This window comes from Herpailurus yagouaroundi, unplaced genomic scaffold, assembly GCF_014898765.1.
Source record: "Herpailurus yagouaroundi ecotype Mexico unplaced genomic scaffold, PumYag 139, whole genome shotgun sequence".
NCBI classification, from domain to species: domain Eukaryota; kingdom Metazoa; phylum Chordata; class Mammalia; order Carnivora; family Felidae; genus Herpailurus; species Herpailurus yagouaroundi.
Genome location: NW_024412394.1, coordinates 668,630 through 680,797, shown reverse-complemented (window position 1 = coordinate 680,797; position 12,168 = coordinate 668,630). Strand labels below are relative to the sequence as shown.

The window sequence follows — 12,168 nt, the reverse complement described above, 5'->3', positions numbered from 1 at the left end:
GGAGTTCAAGATTATCAGTTTTATTTGGATGCCTCAATTCATTTGGGATGTCTCAATTTCAAGGTTCAGATCTCATTCTTTCCAGATCTCAGGGCCCTAACTTTCACATGAAGACCTTGGCAAGACTGTTAATTCAACAGTCATTATAATTCAGCAACCTACACAATTGAATTTTGATTTTGATTTTGATTGTTAGCTATATCAGCCCTGGAACTAGAAGAAATAAGAAGTTCTTTTAGGGTTATCCTGGAAGCTTTCTGGTTCTCATTCCATGACTTAACAGTCCTGAACTATTATTTTTTCTTTACACTCAGAACAACTTGTCTCACACCACAGTCCTTACAGTCATCATTATTATTATTTTTTTTGATAGAGAGCATGCACATGAGTAAGCAAGGGAGGGGCAGAGTGAGGAGAGAGAGAGAGAGAGAGAGAGAGAGAGAATCTTAAGCAGGCTCCATGCTCAGTGTGGAGACTGATGCAGGGCTCGATCCCACAAACTGTGAGATTATGACCTGAGCCCAAATCAAGAGTTGGATGCTCAACTGACTGAGCCACCCAGATGCCCCTAAAGTCTTTTTTTTTTTTTTTTTTTTTTTTTTTTGGTGATAAAGGTGATTTTATTAAAGCACACAGGGTGACAGACCCGTGGGCAGAAAGAGCTGCCTCCCATTAGTCATTTTTTAATTTATTTTTTTATCATTTTATTTTAAGTTTATTTATTTATTTTTGAGAGGTGGGGGAGGGGGCGGGCAGAAAGAAAGGAAGGGAGAGAATCGAAGCAGGCTTTACACTGTAAGTGAAGAGCCCAACACGGGGCTCGAACTCACAAACTGAAAGTTCATGGCCTGAGCTGAAACCAAGTCATTTTTACAAAGATCTTGTTTTTTAAGTATACTCTACTCCCAATGCGGGGTTTGAACTCACAACCCTGAGATCAAACGTCACATGCTCCACGGAGCCAGCCAGGCGCCCCCTTATCATCACTGTTAATGGCTTAACGGCGAAAGGCCACAGCCACATGGGCTCCCGAGGCATGTGCTCAGTTGGCACTTCACGATCAACCACAGATGACAGTCCGATTAATTGTGGTGCCATTGCATGCTGTGGGCCACTAGCAGCCCATCTGTCATTGACAAAGAGGTCAGCACTGCTATCAAGCCGGAGCCTGTGACCCAACCAACGCCCAAATCCCACCTATATCGGCCTACTTCCTGGGACCATTCTTGGTACCAATTCTTCATTAATTTGTGCCCAGTCAAGAGACAGAAGCCACACAGTAATGTAAACAGGGTAGCTTACGATAAGGAATTATTAAACAATGGTAGGTTAGTAACCATAAAGAGGTGCAGAAGTGTCCTAGAGCCGAGGGAGAGTGCCCCAGCCTCTGGTTCAGACCTTACTGACCCACTGCGTGGCAGAGAAGCTTGCTGGGTTGCCCAGGCCAGAGCTAGTCAGCAATCACCAGACAAGCGGGAGACAACCCTCCAGGGTGTGAGCGAACGGAGGCTACTGGGCAGACATGTAGAGATAGTCGAGGCATGTGGAGTGTGTGGTGGTCACAAGAAGGTTGTGGGAAATAACCCTGGGGCGAAGTGAGCCGAGGCTGGTGGGCGGGCAGGCAGAGGGGGTCAGGGCACTGCCACGGGCCATGAGGCCTGGATATACTGTATCTGCCCCGGGAGGACAGCAGCAAACTAGTCCCTGGGCCCACTGGGACTTCGTGGTAGCTGAAGGGCTGCATTCTCTAGACTCATGGCTGGAGCGGAGCACTCCCAGATGGTCCCGCCCTCGGCCACCACAAACACACACGTCCACACATTGCTGCTAGGCCATGGAGCAGGGCAACAAAGGCAGAATGCAGCACGTTGGAACAAGGAAGAAAAACGCCCTCTTTCTTCTGTCCTCCTGTGCCCTCTACACCATGCTCACTGTACAGAAGAAATACGTAAGTCGTCCAGTCCATGACTGCCGAGCTAGGACTGAAGGATGAATTTGGAGCTGAGAGTTCATACATTGAGAACTGGCATAATGCTGTTCATCACTTTGCTATAGCGCTTAAAAACAAGCAGGGCCAATGGGGAGCCTGGGGAGCTCAGTCGGTTGAGCGTCTGACTTCACCTCAGGTCATGATCTCCCGGTCCATGGGTTCAAGCCCAGCGTCGGGCTCCGCGCCGACAGCTCAGAGCCTGGAACCTTTTTTGGATTCTGTGTCTCCTTCTCTGTCCGACCCTCCCCCATTCATCCTCTGTCTCTGTCTCAAAAATAAATAAACGTTAAAAAAAAGTAAAAAAAAAAAAAAAAAAAAAAAAAAAGGGGGGCCAAAAAAAAAAAAAAAAAAAGGAACATCTTTACAACTCCTTTGCAAGGTTCCTGTAACATTTATTTATTTAAAACTATTCATTCATCTCCTACTATGTACTAGGCACTGCTTTAGATCCTAGCATCACATCATGAGCGAGATAGATCCATTGCCTGCTCTCACAAAGCCCACCTTGTAATGAGGGAAGACAGAAACTAAACAAACTTAAAAAGATGTCAACTGGCCACAAATGATACGCAAAATCAAGCAAGAAAGGACTGCCAAGTGAAGATACCCCTCTCTCAGCTGTGATGGCTTGGCTAGCAGGACGCTAACCTCCCCACCAAGAACAAGAAAGCCTAGATAAAAATCAAAGGACACAAAACAAATTTTATTTGCAGGCATCAGATAGCTACCAAGACAGCCAGATTTTGAGGGACTGAGTTTCCAGAAAGAATGAAAATAATTGAGGTAGGTCCTAATTCTACTCAACTGTTCACCCAGAAGTATCTGCTAGTTTGTAGTGGCACAGGGTGAGGGGTAAGGAGCTTGTCAGAAAATGGCCACTAAGAGGTCAAGAAACTCAGCACCTCCCTCAATGGTCTTGTGGGGCTGAGGGGGCTCCTGAGACAACCAGGACTTGAGGGGTCGAGAGCCTGGAGAGCGGAGTCCTAAAAAATGACAGGAGCCGAGAGGAAAGCATAAACTGAGAGAATGAGAATCTAACAGAGTTCTTGGCTGTCTCATGGCGCCAGGGACACAAAACACAGAGCTCAGGCTGATGAAGGAGGAGAGTTCCCTGTGAACCCCAGGCTGTCAGTTAAATAAGGTCTAAATCCTAGGAGTAATGGAAGACCAGAAATCAGAAATAGATAAAAGCCTTACAGAGCACACCAGACACAAATAAGCTCAATAAGCTATCTGTCATACCTCTAACTTCCTGCCTAGAGAAGCTAAATAAAATAAGTCTTCTCTGGAGAGAGGTCACCTCATCCAGAGTCTCAACAGTTGTTCATACAAAATGTTCAGCATTGAATAAAAAAAGCCCCAGGCAGGGGCACCTGGGTGGTTCAGTTGGTTAAGGGTCCGACTTTAGCTCAGGTCATGATCTCCCAGTTTGTGGGTTCGAGCCCCACTTCTGGTTCTGTGCTGACAGTGTGGAGCCTGCTTGGGATTCTCTCCCCATACCCTCTCTCTCAAAAATATTAATATTAATATACTCCTCCTTATCCAGTCTTATATCCCAATCCCCTTGGCCCAACACCTTCAAGATCCCCATACCCAGGCATATTTTCCCAGTTACTATTGGTACATAATATCCAGATCCATGAATAAGTTCTTTTCTTCTAAAGTGGAGTCAGGATTTCCCCAGTTGGGCCATGATGAAAAATAGTCCAAATTACTGGCCTAGAAACCATGGGAGGCTGGGGGCAAATCTTGAGGAGAGCAAGTATCATCTTACAAGGCATCTGCCTCCACGAGTTTCTGAACATGTGGAAGCTGTTATCCTCCAACAAAGGGGAAATGAGATATTTCATTAGGTCTAGCAAGTTTAGGAAAAATCAGGGTTCTCAAGCATGTCCACACACTATCCCCCTCCCAGGTACCAGAGTGTCATTCTCTCCTCATCAGGGCACTGATTTTGATGTAGGAGCCTTAACAGGGCTTCTGTATAATTCTGCTACCCTCACAAACAAGTCCTGTGCTTGGCTTTCAGCTCAATCTTCCCTCTAGCTGCAGAAGATGCAAGTCTTTCGTAATACTGCCGCTGCAACATTCTGGCTCTCACACCTTACCTGAATTTGTGGCCTGTCATTTTCTCCATCCAGCATATCAAGGGCACTTATAAGAACCTAAAAAATGAGGGTATAAAAATTTGTTCAGTAAACATCATAGTCAATAGTGAAATATTGAAAGTTTTCCCCATGGGATCAGATTTGAGACAAGAATGTTCACTATCACCACATCAATGTAGCATTGTAGTAGAGGTCCTAGCCTTTAGAATAAGGCAAGAAAAAAATAATTAAAAGGACTTGAAAGAAAAAACAAACCTGTCATTATTCACAGATGAAATAGGAAATCCAAAGGAATCTATACAGAAACTATTAGAATTAGTAAATTTAGTATGATCCCTGAATAAATATTTAAAAATAAATTGCACTTTTATATACCAGTAACACCCAATAAGAAAATCACATTTTTTAAACAACTTATTTATATTTGAGGGAGAGAGAGAGAGAGAGACAGAGTGTGGGCAAGGGATTGGCAGAGAGAGAGAGGGAGATGCAGAATTTGAAGCAAGTTCCAGGCTCTAAGCTGTCAGCACAGAGCCCGACGCAGGGCTTGAACTCACAAACCATGAGATCATGATCTGAGCCAGAGTTGGACACTTAACAGACCGAGCCACCCAGGCACCCTGAAAATGACATTTTTTTAAAAGAACATTTATAATTACATAAAATACCCAGAAAAATATCTAACAAAAGATGTACAAGATCTTTACAACTAAACTTCAAAACATCACTGAGAATAACACAAGAAAAAGTGGAGTAGGGACCTCTGAGGGCCAGCTCTTCCCAGAACCACCAAAAAAACCTCCCCAAACTGGTCAGAATCAACATTATAAAATTCTGGAAGGTAGTGAAAGGCTTACAGCAACCAAGTGAATGCTTAGCCAGGAGAAAGTCCACTGTAACAGGGCAAGGGAGCTTTGAGGTGTTTTAACTTAGTCTTGCCCACTCTCTCCCTGGCATGGTGGCAGTCTTGAAGATGGCAGATTGTTTCCCAGTGTACCTGGTTCCAGAGGGAACAGAATGGACTTTATTCCCAAGGAATTGTGTTTGTTTGTTTTGACCTGACAGGGGTTTCTCTGAAGGATTGATGTAAGAGCTTTACCTTTGTTGCCCTATCTCAGAACTCTATCAGGGCAGAGCAGGTATGCAGAGGACATTCTTTAAGAATACTGAAAGACAATGTGGTGCCTGGGTGGCCCAGTTGGTTAAGTGCCAACTTTGGCTCAGGTCATGATCTCACAGTTTGTGGGTTCGAGCCCCATGTTGGGCTCTGTGCTGACAGCTCAGAGTCTGGAGCCTGCTTTCAGATACTGTATCTCCCTCTCTCTCTGCGCCTCCTGCACTCATACTCTGTCTCTCAAAAATAAATAAATGTTTAAAAAAATACTGAAAGACAAATGAACAAGCTGCTCTCTCCTGGGGTTATATATTTATAGCTGTTGGAACAAACAATAGACACAACAAAAACCTGGGAGGAAAAGCTAGGGAGATTTTGGGGGGGAGCAGGGGTCATGAAAAGCTCTCATGTATATTGGAGAACCTTAAAATCCACACACGTGTATGTCTGGTGCAGAATGTATGCTCGGAGAAGAACTGAGAAGACCATAGGAACTTATTTCTGGTTGGTCCTTAGGCTGAGTGCCAGCAGGACGAGAAGGCTAAGAAAGCCTCATAAGTGGTTAAGCACTGAAGGAGTTACTGCAACCCAGAGCCAATGTGGAAAGACCTAGAGAGTAATTTTTCTTTCCTTTTCTTTTTGCATAATATTCAAGATGTCCAGTTTTCAACAACAACAAAAAAAAAATATGAAGCATGCAAAGAAACGAGAAAGTATGGCCCATTCACAGAAGGAAGAAAGGTAGACATCAATAGAGATAGAAATTATAAAAAGGAACCAAATAGAAATTCTGGAGCTGAAATGTACAATAACTGAAATTTAAAAATCCACTAGTGGGTTTCAACAGGTGATTGGAGCAGACAGAGAAAATAATCAAGAATAGGTCAAATGATCCAGTCTGAGGGCAGAAAGAAAAAAATATGAAGAAAAATGAACAGAGCCTAAGACACTGTGAGACACCATCAAGCATACTAAGATATGCACAACGAGAGTCCCAAAAAGTAGGAAAGGGGCAGAAAGAATATTTGAAGAATTAATGTCTGACCCCCTCAAATTTGAAAAAAAGACATGACTCTGCATATCCAAGAAGCTCAACAAGCTTTAAGTAGGATAAACTCAAAGAGATCCACATTAAGACAAACAGTCAAACTGCTGAAAGTCAAAGATAAGTAAAAAATTCTGAAAGCAGGAAGAGAGAGGTGAATCATAATGTGCAAGGGATGATCAATAATTATTAATAGCTGATTTGGGGGGCACCTATGTGGCTCAGTCAGTTAAGCATCTGACTCTGGATTTTAGCTCAGGTCATGATCTCATGGTTCATAAGATCAAGCCCCAAATCAGGCTCCTTGCTGACAGTGTGCTCCCCTCTCTCTCTCTCTCTTTTCCTCTCTCCCCCACTCCCCTACTTGCTCTCTCTCAAAGTAAAGAATAAACTTAAAAAAATTTTTTTTTTTAATGTTTATTTTTTTTTTGAGAGAGAGAGAGCATGAGGAGGGGAGGGGCAGAGAGAGGAAGACACAGAATCAGAAACAGGCTTCAGGCTCTGAGCCATCAGCACAGAGCCCAACGCAGGACCTGAACCCACAAACCATGAGATCATGGCCTAAGCCGAAGTTGGATGCTTAACTGACTGGGCCACCCAGGCACCCCATGAATAAAATTTAAAAAAAATAGCTGATTTTTATTTTTATTTTTTTTTAATTTTTTTTTCAACGTTTATTTATTTTTGGGACAGAGAGAGACAGAGCATGAACGGGGGAGGGGCAGAGAGAGAGGGAGACACAGAATCGGAAACAGGCTCCAGGCTCCGAGCCATCAGCCCAGAGCCTGACGCGGTGCTCGAACTCACGGACCGCGAGATCGTGACCTGGCTGAAGTCGGACGCTTAACCGACTGCGCCACCCAGGTGCCCCCAAAAATAGCTGATTTTTAATCAGAAACCGTTGAGGACACAGGCAGTGGGATGACATAATTCAAGTGCTGGGAAAAAACCTGTCAACCCAAGAATTCTATATCCAACAAAATGAATCCTTCAAGAATATAGAAGAAATTAAGACATTCCCAGATAAAAGCTGATGGAGTTTGGGGTGCCCCATTGTGCATATGTTAGTTTCTGAAATATGACACTGAAAACACAGGCAACAAAAGACAAAAAATAGATAAATTGGACTTCATCAAAATGTAAAACTTTTGTGCATCAGACACTATCAAGAGCATGAAAACATGACCCATAGAGTGGGAGAAAATACTTGCAAAAAAAATGGGAGAAAATATTTGCTAAATATATATATATATATATATATATATATATATATATATATATATATAAAGGGTCTAGTATCCAGAATATGTAAAGAACTCTGACAACTCAACAACCAAAAGACAAACAACACAACTTAAAAAATGGCCAAAGTGCTGGTGGAAATGTAAAATGGTGCAACTGTTGTGGAAAACAGAACAGCAGTCCCTCAAGAAATTAAAAATAGAATTACCTTATGATCCAGCAATTCCACTTCTGGGTATACAGTCAAAAGAATTGAGGGGCACCCGGTGGCTCAGTCAGTGGAGCATCTGACTCTTGATTTTGGTTCATGTCATGATCTCACTGTGCGCTCCAGCCCCACATCAGGCTCCAAGCTGACATTGCAGAGGCTACTTGGGATTCTCTCTCTCCCCGTCTCTGTCCTTCCCTGGCTTGTGTGCATGCACATGCCTGTGCACACACATGCATGCGCTCTCTCTCTCTCTTTCTCTCTCTCTCAAAATAAATAACAACTTAAAAAAAGAGAATTGAAAACAAGGGCTCAAACAGATCTTTGTACACCAATGTTCCTCATAGCATTATTCACAATAGCCAAAAGGTGGAAACAACCCAAATGTTTATCAATGCATGATTGGATATACAAAATATAGCATATACATACAATGAAATATTATTCAGACATAAAAATGTATGAAATACCAATACATTCAACAACATGCTAAGTGAAATAAGCCAGACACAAAAAGCTATATGTTGTATGCTTCCAAAATATGAAGTATTTAGACTGGGCAAATCCATAGAGACAGAAAGCAGATTGAAGGATCTGCATAGATGAGAAAATGGAGAGTAACTACTTAATGGGTAGAGAGTTTCTGTTTGGGGTGATGAGAAAAATTCCTGGAGCTAGGTAGTGCTGATGCTTTCACCTCTCAACACACTTTATCACTTCCAATATATACGTTTCCCTGTTTTTTTCCCCAGCATCTTAGATGTACTTCACACCCCTACATTACTTTAAAACAGTTAAAATGGTAAATGTTATGTGTATTTTTTTCAATTTTGCTTATTTTCTGGGTAATAATAGTCTCAAGAACCTTTCTCTTCATCAAATGTTTGATCCTCTTGAAAAATTTTTGGTCTTTGAGCTTGAATATGGAGCTTTACTGCATCAAAAATACAATTTTCTCGTTGTAGTGCTTTGGGAAGTTCTTCCGAAGAAAACTGAATCCAATCCATGCCTCTGTGAAATCCAGTCTCTTTGTCAAAGGGTACAGTACGCTTTCATACGTGGCCAGAATGTGCAGTGTTCTCTCAGCTCTCTTGAGGCCGCTGTCTAGGGAAGTTTTCTGCAAAAGCCACAGTGGGCTAGTACTCGCTGCGGCTCCACAGCACCCCTCACTACTGAAGCCGTCATCTTTTGTTTTTAATTTTTAAATTTTTTTTAATGTTTTTATTTATTTTTGAGACAGGCAGAGACAGAGCATGAACAGGGAGGGTCAGAGAGAGGGAGACACAGAATCTGAAACAGGCTCCAGGCTCTGAGCTGTCAGCACAGAGCCCGACACGGGGCTCGAACTCACGGACCGTGAGATCGTGACCTGAGCCGAAGTCGGCCGCCCAACCGACTGAGCCACCCAGGTGCCCCAGCCATCATCTTTATTATGTGCATTTTACAACAATAAAAATTTCATAGAAATTAGTAAAGACTACCAGAGGCCTGGGTGGCTCAGTCTTGAGTGTCAGACTCTTGACTTCAGCTCAGGTCATGATCTCGGGGTTCGTGGGTTTGGTCCCCATGTCAGGCTCTGTGGAGCCTACGTGGGGTTCTCTCTCCCTCTCTCTCTTCCCCTCCCCTGCTCATGCATGCACTCCCCCCTCTCAAAATAAATAAATAAACTAAAAAAAATCAGTAAAGATGAAAAAATGTAGAACTATATAATATTCATAGATTGGAAGATTCAATATTATAAACATATCAGTTCTTCCTAAATTGATCAACAGATTCAAGGTAGTCACAAGCAAAACCCCAGCAGGTGTTTTGTGAAAAGTGTCAAATTGAATCTCAAATGTATGGAATTGCAAAGGGCAAAGGCTAGCACATACAATCTTGGAGTAAAAGAGCAAAGTTAGAGACCCTATACTAATAGACATCAAGACTTACCATAAGGATATTATCATCTTTAAGACAGTGTGGCATTGGTGCAGGGACAGTTACCTGTTTTCTGTATCAATTCCTCACGTTAGAAAATGAAAATGACCACAGTGGGGCACCTGGGTGGCTCAGTTGGTTAAGCGTCTGACTTCAGCTCAGGTCATGATCTCAGGGTTTGTGAGTTTGAGCCCCGCATCAGGCTCTGTGCTGACAGCTCGGAGCCTGGAGCCTGCCTCAGATTCCGTGTCTCCTTCTCTCTCTGACCCTCCCCTGCTCATGCTCTGTCTCTGTCTCTCAAAAATAAATAAACATTAAAGAAAATTAAAAAGAAAAAAAAGGTTAAAAAAAAGAAAAGAAAATGACCACAGTGGAAAAACTGTCAAGAAAGCAGGTGAACCTAGGGAAACATGTATATTGGAAGTGATAAAGTGTATTAAGAGGTGAAAGCAGGGGCGCCTGGGTGGCGCAGTCAGTTAAGCGTCCGACTTCAGCCAGGTCACGATCTCGCGGTCCGTGAGTTCGAGCCCCGCGTCGGGCTCTGGGCTGATGGCTCGGAGCCTGGAGCCTGTTTCCGATTCTGTGTCTCCCTCTCTCTCTGCCCCTCCCCCGTTCATGCTCTGTCTCTCTCTGTCCCAAAAGTAAATAAACGTTGAAAAAAAAAATTAAATAAAAAAAAAGAGGTGAAAGCATAAAAAGATACATGCATGCACTTGTTTCTTTTTTTTTTTTAAGATTTTTAAAAAAAGTTTATTTATTGAGCCCAACGTGGGCTTGAAGTCATAAACCATGAGATCATGACCTGAGCTGAAATCAGATGTTTAACTGACTGAGCCATCCAGGCACTCCTAAGATTTTATTTTGAATCTCCACACCCAACGTGGGGCTCTAACTCACAATTCCAAGATCAAGAGTCCCACGTTTCACCAACCGAGCCAGCCGAGCGCCCCCATGCACATGTTTCCACTTACTGTGAATACCTTATTTCCTGTGTGAGAGAAAGCGACAAATTATTAAAGTGTTGTTCATTCTGGAGAGCTTTACCGTGTGTCTTCCAAGAAACACATTCAGCTGGAAGGAATAATGCTGGAAGGAACTAAGTTGGAGGAAGAGCAGTGTTATGGACCGAATTCCATTCGCCCCCATTCATATGTTGAAGCCCTAATGCTCAGTGTGACTGTATTTGAAGATAAGGTCTTCAAAGAGGTAATTAAGGTTAAATTAGGTCATAAGAGTGAAGCTCTAACCCATTATGACTGGTGTCCTTATAAAAATAGAGACACCAGGAGTGCCTGTACACAAAGAAAGACCACATGAGGAAACCAGTGAGAATGGTAGCAAGACTGCAAGTCAAGGAGAAAGGCCTCAGGAAAAACCAAACCTGCTGGCATCTTGATCTTGACCTTCCTGTCTCCAGAACTGTGAGAAAATAGATACCTGTCATTTAAGACACACGCCCTGTGGTATTTTGTAATGACAGCCCTAGCACGTTAATACAAGGAGCCACTAATATTTGACGAGAAGTCTTTGAAGGAAACTTTATTTATTTATTTATTTTAAAAGTTTTTATTTAAGTAATCTCTACACCCCACATGGGGCTTGAACTCACGATCCCGAGAGCAAGAGTCGCATGCTCTTCCTGCTGAGTCAGCCAGGTCCCCCTAAAGGAAATCTTAGATCATGTAGACAGAATGATCACTGTTGCTTATAAGAGATCATGATCATGACAAGAGCAGAAAAATCACATTCAAAACGCAATTTCCAGCACAGTGTAGGGTAATCAGAAGCTGCATAACACAGGCAAAGGGAATGTGACACTTGCCCATTAAAAATGGGCAAGTTTCTTGTCCTGCTTTGTCAATACTTTCAGAGGACGATCCACAACCATCCACTTTTGAAGACTCATTGCCAAGGAAACGAGCAGCTTCCACCAGCTTCTTGGATCCAGACATGGATGAAGCTCAGACATTTACTGTTTCACTCCTTCTGAAGTCCATTCTTTTTCAGCTTCATCCACCACTAAACAGCAACAGTGACTACAACCTCCTTATTTCCTTCTCATCTCCAACCTCACTCAGGAGACCCTGCGATTTCAGTAAGCATGTTTTATTTTATTTTTTAATTTTTTTAATATTTATTTATTTTTGAGAGAGAGAGAGACAGAGTATGAGAGGGGGAGGGGTAGAGAGAGACAGAGGGAGACACAGAATCTGAGGCAGGCTCCAGGCCCTGAGCTGCCAGCACAGAGCCTGACACAGGGGCAGGGCTCGAACCCACATAGCGCGAGATCAGGACCTGAGCCAACGTTGGAGGCTTAACCGACTGAGCCACGCAGGCGCCCCAGTAACCATGTTTTAAAACTTGCCTTGCTGGGGCACCTGGGTGGCGCAGTCGGTTAAACGTCCGACTTCAGCCAGGTCACGATCTCATGGTCCGTGAGTTCGAGCCCCGCGTCAGGCTCTGGGCTGATGGCTCGGAGCCTAGAGCCTATTTATGGTTCTGTGTCTCCCTCTCTCTCTGCCCCTCCCCCGTTCATGCTCT

General features: G+C 43.3%; 1 long non-coding RNA gene across 2 annotated transcripts in view; it reads left to right on the top strand.

Moving 5' to 3' along the window:
• The window catches only part of LOC121029292 (uncharacterized), a 51,949-nt gene extending 40,138 nt beyond the window's left edge, over positions 1 to 11,811 (top strand). Inside the window, exon 4 of one of the 2 annotated variants that reach the window (XR_005789664.1) lies at positions 11,620 to 11,811. This is a non-coding gene — a long non-coding RNA (uncharacterized LOC121029292). The remainder of the gene's footprint in view (positions 1 to 11,619) is intronic. The other variant, XR_005789663.1, reaches the window with a different exon arrangement.
• Positions 11,812 to 12,168: the final 357 nt, after the last annotated feature.